Source organism: Cebus imitator, unplaced genomic scaffold (genome assembly GCF_001604975.1).
Source record: "Cebus imitator isolate Cc_AM_T3 unplaced genomic scaffold, Cebus_imitator-1.0 Scaffold182, whole genome shotgun sequence".
Taxonomy (NCBI): Eukaryota; Metazoa; Chordata; class Mammalia; order Primates; family Cebidae; genus Cebus; species Cebus imitator.
Genome location: NW_016107497.1, coordinates 1368083 through 1376809, shown reverse-complemented (window position 1 = coordinate 1376809; position 8727 = coordinate 1368083).

Here is an 8727-nt window from a genome sequence, read left to right as displayed (position 1 = left end):
CAAAATATTACTCTGATATTTATAATATCCAGTGTTTAAACACTATGATATCAATGAAATATTGCCGTGTTGCATAGCCACTCCAACTATCAATATCCGCAACTGGAGTGCCACATTTGTTACAATCAGTAAAGCTACTTGGTTACTTGATAATCACCCAAATTCCATAGTTTATATAGGGGTTTCTCTTGGTGGTGTGCTTACACGGCTTTGCACAAATGTTTAATGAAGTATATCTGCCATTATAGTATCATACAGAATAGTTCCCTGCCTTAAAACTCCTGCGTGCTCTGCATATTCATTCCTTTCTCCCTCTGAATGCCTGATAACCACTCACCTATTGACTGCCTCTAAAGTTTTGCCTTTTCCAGAATGTCATGCATTTGCTATACTGTAGGACACAGGATGCAGCTTTTCAAAATGGCTTCTGTCACTTAGTAATATTCATTTATGTTTCTTTCATGTCTCTTTATGGTTTGTTAGATCAAATTCTTTTAAAACTCAGTAATATTTCATTGTCTGGATGTGCCACTGTTTACTAAACTATTCACCTACTGAAGGATATCCTAGTTGCTTAAAATTTTAGCAATTTTTTTAAAGCTGCTAAAAACATTCCTGTTGCAGGATTTTATGTGGATAAAATATTTCAAAGTATTTATATATATACAAAAAGTGCTATTGATGCATTATATAGTAAGAGTATGTATAGTTTTAGGCCAGGTGCTATGGCTCCATGCCTGTAATCCCAGCACTTTTGGAGACCAAAGCGGAAGGATCGCTTGAGCCTAGGAATTTGCAACCAGCCTGGGCAACATGGTGAAACCTTGTCTCTACAAAAAAATACAAAATTTTGTCAGGTGTGGTGGTGCATGCCTACAGTCCCAGTTACTTAGGAGGCTGAGGTGGGAGGCTTACATGAGCCTGGGGAGCTCAAAGCTTCAATGAGCTGTGATTGCACCACTGTACTACAGCCTGGATAACAGATTGAGATCCTGTTCCTCCCTGCAAAAAAATGAGTATGTGTAGTTTTGTAAGACACTGCAGAACCTTCTTCCAAAGTGGTTTTACCATTTTCCATTGCCATAATAAATGAGAATTCCTGTAACTACATATTCTCACCAGCACTTGGCATTGTCAGCACTCTGTATTTTTGTCATTTTAATAGATACAGAATGGGAACTCATTGTTCTGATTTTCAATTTTCTAATTATATATATTCTGAGACATATTTGTATATGATGACTTCTCATTTACATCTTACTTGGTAAAGTTTCTGGGTGTCTATTTAGTTGTTTTGTTCATAGTGTACCTGGTTGCTCATTTTCTTATTTTGGAGTTTCAAAAGTACTTTGTACATCTTGAATAACAATATTTTATCAGCTGTATCCTTTACAAATATTTTTGCTGAGTCTGTGGCTGTTTTCATTCTCTTGACTTTGCAGAGCAGGAGTTTTTAATTTTAACAAAATCCAACTTATCTATTATTTATTTCATGGATTGTGCCTTTGGTGTTCATGTAAAAAGTCACTGCTATCCCAAAGATTATGTAGGCTTTCTCCAAAGTTATCTTCTAAGAGTTTTACAGATTTTTGTTTTACACTTAGGTCCATGATCCATTTTGAGTTAATTATTGTTGTTTCTGTTAAGAATATAAGATCTGTGTTTAGATTCATTTTTTTATGATAATGTCAAGTATTCTAGCACCTGTATTTGAAAAGACATTTTTATTTACACATTACCTTTGATCTGTTATAAAAGATAAGCTGACTATAATTACGTAGGTCTATTTCTGACATCTCTATTCTGTCTAATTGATCTATCTGACTATTCATTAATCAACACCACACTGTCTTGATCATTTCATCTTTACAGTAAGTCTTGAAGTCAGGGTGTGTCAATCATACAACTCTGTTCATTTCCTTCAGTATTCAGTTGGCTGTTATTGGTCTTTTTCCTTTCTATACAAAGTTAAAATTAGTTGATATTGACAAAATAATTTGCTGTTATTTTGATTGGTATTGCATTCAATTTATAGATCAAATTGTAATGACATCTTGATAATATTATTCTTAATATTAAATATTCTTATCTATGTCTTTATTTTGCTTTGATAGCTTTCATCCAAGTTTTACTTTCCTCATATGAATCTTGTACATATTTTGTTATATTTATATCTATTTCATTTTGAGGGTACTTATGTCAAATTTCCATTATTCACTGTGAATTTACAGAAAAGGGATTGACTTTTGTTTATTCATCAAGACTCTGTAACTTAACTATAATTGTTTATTTCTTCTGAGAATTATTTCTGTTCACTTACTTTTAATTCTTTCAGATTTTCTACATTGATGGTGATGTCATTGGCAAAGACACTTCTGTTTCTTCCTTCTCAGTCTGTATGTAGTTTTTATTTTATTTTCTTGTCCTAGTGCATTAGCTAAGAAATCTATGATTTTGAAAAGAAACGGTGGAAACAGGAAAATTTGTTTTGTTCTTAATTTTGTGGGAACGCCTCTAGTTTTTCAGCATAAGGTGTGATGTCAACTGTAGAGGATTTTTAGAAATATTATTTATCAAATTGAGTAAGTTCCCCTCTATTCCTCGTTTCCTTAGGGTTTTTATTAATAATGATTATTGGATTTTGTCAAATGCTTTTTCTGCAAGTTTATTTTTAACCTGTTAGTGTAAAGATTGATTTTGTAAATGTTGCATCAGCTTTTAGGCCTAGGAGATCCCATTTGGTCATGTTGTATAATTATTTTTATACATTGTTGGATCCTATGTTTGCTTGAGAACTTTTGTATCTATATTCATGAGAGATATTAATCTCTAGTTTTCTTTTCTTCTAATATATTTTTTAGTTTTGGTATTGTAATAATGTTGTCCTCATATTATGAATTACGTAGGATTCTCTCTGCATCTACTTCCTGGAAGAGATTGTAGAGTTTTGGCATTATTTATTTCATAAATGTTTAGTATATTATGTATATTGTTTGCTCTTCATGTATTTTGAGATTTTCATGCTTACTTTCTGTTATTGATCTCCAGTTTAATTCTTGTATGGTCTGAAAGCAAAATCAGATGTTTTTCATTCTTTTAAATTTGTGTTTTTATGGTCCAGAAGTGATCTATCTTGGTAAACATTCCATGTGAACTTGAGAATGTATTGTGATTGCTGGATAAAGCTGTTGACACATGTGCAGTACATTAATGTGATTGATAATATTTCTTAGTTTAACTCTTCCTTGAATGATTTTCTGACTGCTGGATATCTTAATTTCTGATAGAGTGTTGTTGAACTGTTCAATGTTAACAGTAAATTTAGTGATTTTTCTTTGCATTTCTACCACTTTTTGCTTCACATATCTTGACATTCTGATTTTTAGTATCGTATATGTTCTTGAAGACTTGACTCGCTTATGGTTATGGAGTGCCCTTCTTTATTACTGATACATTTCCTTTCTTTGAAGTGTACATTGTCACAAACTACTATAGCTTCTACTGCTTTATAATAATAATTATGAAACTATATTACAATAATAATTTTTACTAGTAGTACATTATATTTCTCTTCATTAATTTACATTTAATTATACGTACCTCTATATTTAAAGTTGGATTTTTTAGAAAACATATATTTGAGTATATACAATATATATTTTGATCAACTCTCAAAACTCTACCTTTTAACTGGTGCATTTAGGCTGGGTACGGTGGCTCATGCCTTTTAATCCCAGCATTTTGGGAGACTGAGACCATAGGATCATTGAGGCCAGGAGTTAACAAGCACCCTAGGCAATAGTGAGACCCCCATCTCTACAAAATAATAATAATAAAAAAAACCTGGCCATGGTGGCTTGTGCCTGTGTCCCAGCTACTAGAAAGGCTGAGACAGGAGGATCCCTTGAGTCCAGGAGTTTGAGACTGCCAGTGAGCACTATTGCACTCCAGCCCAGGCAATGAAGTGAAATCCTGTCTCTAAAAAATAAATTTAATAAAAACTCCCCAAAATGAGTAAATCTAGACCACTGACATTCAAAGAGATTATTGATATAGTTGGATTATCTTCTACTGTATTCTATACTGCTTTTAACTTGTTGTCCTTGTTCTTTGCTTCTATTTTTGTCTTCCACACTTTTTCTGCTTTTTGTGATTTTAATTGAGAATTTCATGTTTTGTTTTTCTTCTTGGCGTATTAGATATACTTCTTTGTTTACTTTTTTAGTATTTTTCTTAACGTTTGCAATATATATTTACAAGTAATTCATATACACTTTCAAATAATATAGTGCTTATTCATAGGTAGTCTTAGTACCTTATAATAGGAAAACAACCCTAATTCCTCCCTCCTTTTCCTTGTAACATGGCTGTCATTCTTTTCACTTATATATATATATACACACGTAAGCATATATAATGGAATATATAGTTGCTATTATTATTTTTAATAAACTGTTATAGGTTAGATTAATGGAGATTAAAGAAAATAAGAGTTTTTATTTTACATTCACTTGTTTCTTTTGGTGCTCTTTCTTTCTTTATATAGATCTGAATATCTAAATCATACTATTTGTCTTCTCTCTAAAGATCTTCTTTTAACACATCTTCCAAAGCAGATCTAGTATCAACAAATTCCATCATTTTGTGTTTACAAATGTTTTTATTTCTTCACAATTGGTGGGCAGTTTTACAGGGTAAAGAACTCTAGGCTGATTTTTTTTTTTCTGTTAACAGTAAAATGTCAGTCTATTCTCTTCTTGCTTGCAAAATTTCTAAGGAGAATTTGAATATAATTCTTATTTTTGTTACTTTACAGGTAAAATAATTCTTATTTTTGTTTTTCCCCTCTGGCTTTTTTTGGGATGTTTTTCTTAATTTTTAATTTTTATGTAATTGACAATAATATACGTAAGTATAAAGTTTTGGGGGATTTTTTTGTTGTTGTTTTTTATTAATCTGAGTTGATGTTTTCTGAGCTTCCTGAATCTGTGATTTGGTGTCTGACATTAATTTGGAAAAATTCACAGTTATTATTTTTTCAATACTTTCAATATCCTTCTTTCTTCTCTTTCTGGTATAGTTATTAAATATAAGTTATGCTTCCTCTGGTTGCCTCACAGTCCTTGGATATTCTGCTCTTTCTTTGTGCCAGTCTTTCAGAAAGGATTATTTAACTTTTTGGTCTCCAATCTGAATGACTTCTATTTCTTTTCCTTACCTATTTTTTTTCTGGCTAGAACTTTCTGTGCTACGTTGAATAGAGTGGCTAAAGCAGGTGTCTGTGTCTTTTTTTCTGATGTTAGACGAGGGGCTTTCAGTTTTCACTGAGTGTAATATTTACTGCGGATTTTTATATATATAGCTATATTTATATATCTTTTATTTTGTCTAGGTTTTTTAAATTATTATTAATTGTTTTGATCCTGAAAGTGTGCTACATGTTGTCAAGTGCTTTTTCTACATAATTTCAGATAATTATGAGTTTCTTCTTTTTCTTTTATTCTGTTAATGTGGTGAAATACATTGATTAATTGCTGTATGTTGAATCATTATTGGGTACAAAAAATATATGCTACTTGATAGTGCTATATAATGTAAGCTGCTAAATTTTGTTTCCTAATTTTTTTGAGAATTTTTACAAAGATGTTCATGAGAGTTACTGATCTTCGGTATTTTCTTCTTATGGTGTCTGTTTTGACCTTGGTTGTCATAGTGTTGCCGGCCTCATAGAATAAGATAGGAAGCATTCTCTCCTCTTCAACTTTTTGGAAATGTTAGAGAAGGATGGGTGTTAGTTATTCTTCAAATGTGTGGTAGAATTTATCTGCTATGCCATCAAATCCAAGACTTTCTTTGTTAGGAAATTTTTTATTACTGAAACTATTTTATTAATAATTATGTCCATTCAAATTTGCTATTTCTTCATTAATTATTCTTTGGTAAATTTTGTGTTTCTAGGAAATTGTTGATTTCATCTAGATTGTCTAATTTGTCATATAATTGTTCATAGTACACTTTAATAATTATTTTATTTCTGTAGAATCAGTAGTAATGTCCCCACTTTTATTTCTGATTTTAGCAATTTGAGCAGTTTCTCATATTCTCATTTAGTTAAGGATTTGTCAATTTTGTTGATCTTGTCAAAAAATCAGCATTCAGTTTTATTATTTTATACTTTTTTATTTTTTATTTTATCTCTGTTCTCTTTATAATTTCCTTCTTTCTTCTTTTCTTCTACCATTGAGTTGAGTCGAGGTGTTTTTTTTGTTTTTGTTTTTGTTTTTTTTTTTTTNAGTTGTAAAGTTAAGATTTTGATTTGAGAATTTTCTTATTTTTTAAGGTAACCATTTAGAGGTATAAATTTCTCCTCCGGTATTCCTTGCACTTTTTCCTATAAATGTTGTTAAGCTGTGTTTTCCATTTTTCTCTGTTTTCTGATTTCCATTGTTATTTCTCCTTCATTATTATTTCTCCTTTGATCCATTTGTTTTTTAAAGTGTTCTTTAATTTACACAATTCTGTAAATTTTATAGTTTTCTAATTTCATTTGTGTGTGTGTGTGTGTGTGTGTGTGTGTGTTCTCTCTCAAGGTTTGTTAAAAAAAATTCACAAAAGATAGATTATCTGGTGAAAAGGCAAACAAATTATCTTAATGTGTATAGAAGAGACTTCAGAACGAAGGTTTTGTAAAGATACAAGGAAAAATGCCCATTTTTATGCTTAGTTCAATTTATCTAATATCTACTTTTGTAAATATATTGAGACTTGATTTTTGGCCTAACAAATGGTCTAGCCTGGAAAATGTTCATGCACTCGAGAGAAATGTCTGTCTGTTATTGGTTTTTTGTTTTGTTTTGTTTTGTGTTTTTTGGGAAATGTTTGAGAAGGCTTGGTACTAGTTATTCTTTAAATGTTTGGCAAAATTTCAGTTAAGATATTAGACCCAAAAGTTTTTGTGTTGTTGTTGTTCAGAAGACTTTTGATGATGGACTCAATATCATTCTCAAGTATAGATCTGAAGTGCTAGTTTACTGTCTCATTTAAGTCCTCTATTTCCTTCTTTACCTTTTTTGGTTTGTTTTATTCATTATTGAGTATGGGATATTAAAGTCCCTACTATAATCATAGACCTGTCTATTTCTCCATTTAGTTTGTAAGCTTTTGTTTTATATATTTTGATGATCTGGCATTAGCTGCTTATATTTTTGTAATTATATATTCTTGACATATTGGAACTTTTAATAATGTATGATGTCCTTTATTTCTTGTAACCATTTTTGTTTTAAAGTCTATTTGCCTGATATTAGTAAAGTCACTGCTGCACTTTTTGGTTGCTATTGCATGGAAATGTATTTTTCCATTATTTCACTCTTAACCTACTTGTGTCTTTGGATCTAAATTGAGTTTTTTTTGGAAAGAATATCGTTGGATCATGCTTGTTTTTTAATCTATTCTGTCAATCTGCTGTAGAGGCCATTGTAAAACTTCACCTCTTTCTGAAGGTTTGTTGAAAACAATATTTGCAAAAGACAGATTGTCTAGTGAAAAGGCAAACAAATTATCTTAATGTGTATAGAAGAGACTTCAGAATGAAGGCCTTGTAAAGGTACAAGGAAAAATGTCCATTTTTATGCTTAGTTCAATAATGTGTGGGTAGCCATGTATACATATTGTTGCACCAAAAGAGTGTAATCGAATGTTAATGGACTAAGCATGGAAACACAGCAAGGCAGCTCTGCCTAGATTTTTGGTCTCTCTAGGCATGCATTTCTTCTGTGTATGGGAGACAACCTTATCTGGCATGATGGTTTTATGACCTGCCATCAAACCAAGTAGGTCAGATTATTCTTTTATGACCTTTTTTTACACAGCAGTGCAAAGGGAAAGTAATCGTTTTAGGTTTTATAGCTGGCTTTGGGGAAAAAAGTTCTGGTTTCTATGACCTGCATTGGGGAAAGGGATTCTAGTTTCTACGGCTAGCCTTGGGAGAGAATGTAACTGAGGGACAGGAGGGCAGAAGAATGTCAGAGAAAAATTTTTGCTTTTGAGGCTGCTTCTGAGGCCCTCATTTTAGGGTATTTCTTTGTTTTCTGGGTCCCAAAACTATCTTTTGATTGGGAGTGCTAACCTATTTACATTTGAATATTTGCTGACAAGAAGGGACTTACTTGTATCATTTTATTCTTTATTGTCTATATACATTAAATGTTTTTTGCCCCTCATTTTCTGATTTTTTGTAGGGAAATATTTAAATTACTTTCTCATTTATCTTTGGTGTATATTCTATAGTTATTTTCTTTGTGGTTACTATGGAGATTACATTTACCATTCTAAAGTTATAACGCCCTAAGTTGAATTTACATCAGCGTAACTTCAATAACATACAAAATCTCTCTTCCTTTAATAGTTCTCTCCTCACCCCTTTTGGTTGTTGATGTCAAAATTACATTTTTATACACTGTGTGCTCCAAAATTACAATTGATTTGAAATCATTAATCTTTTAAACTATGTATAAATACAATGTGATGTCCAAAATCAAGGTTAAAATAATGTTAGCTTTTAAACTAATAATTGTTGCTTTCTAATATATTAATTTCTTTATATATGTAGCAAATAAGGAGTACATTTCAAAATTTTTGTTAGAATAAAACTAGTTTTTATAATTGCCCATATACATACCCTATTGGGGTGTTTCCTTTGTCATGTGGCTTTAAGTTGTTGTATAG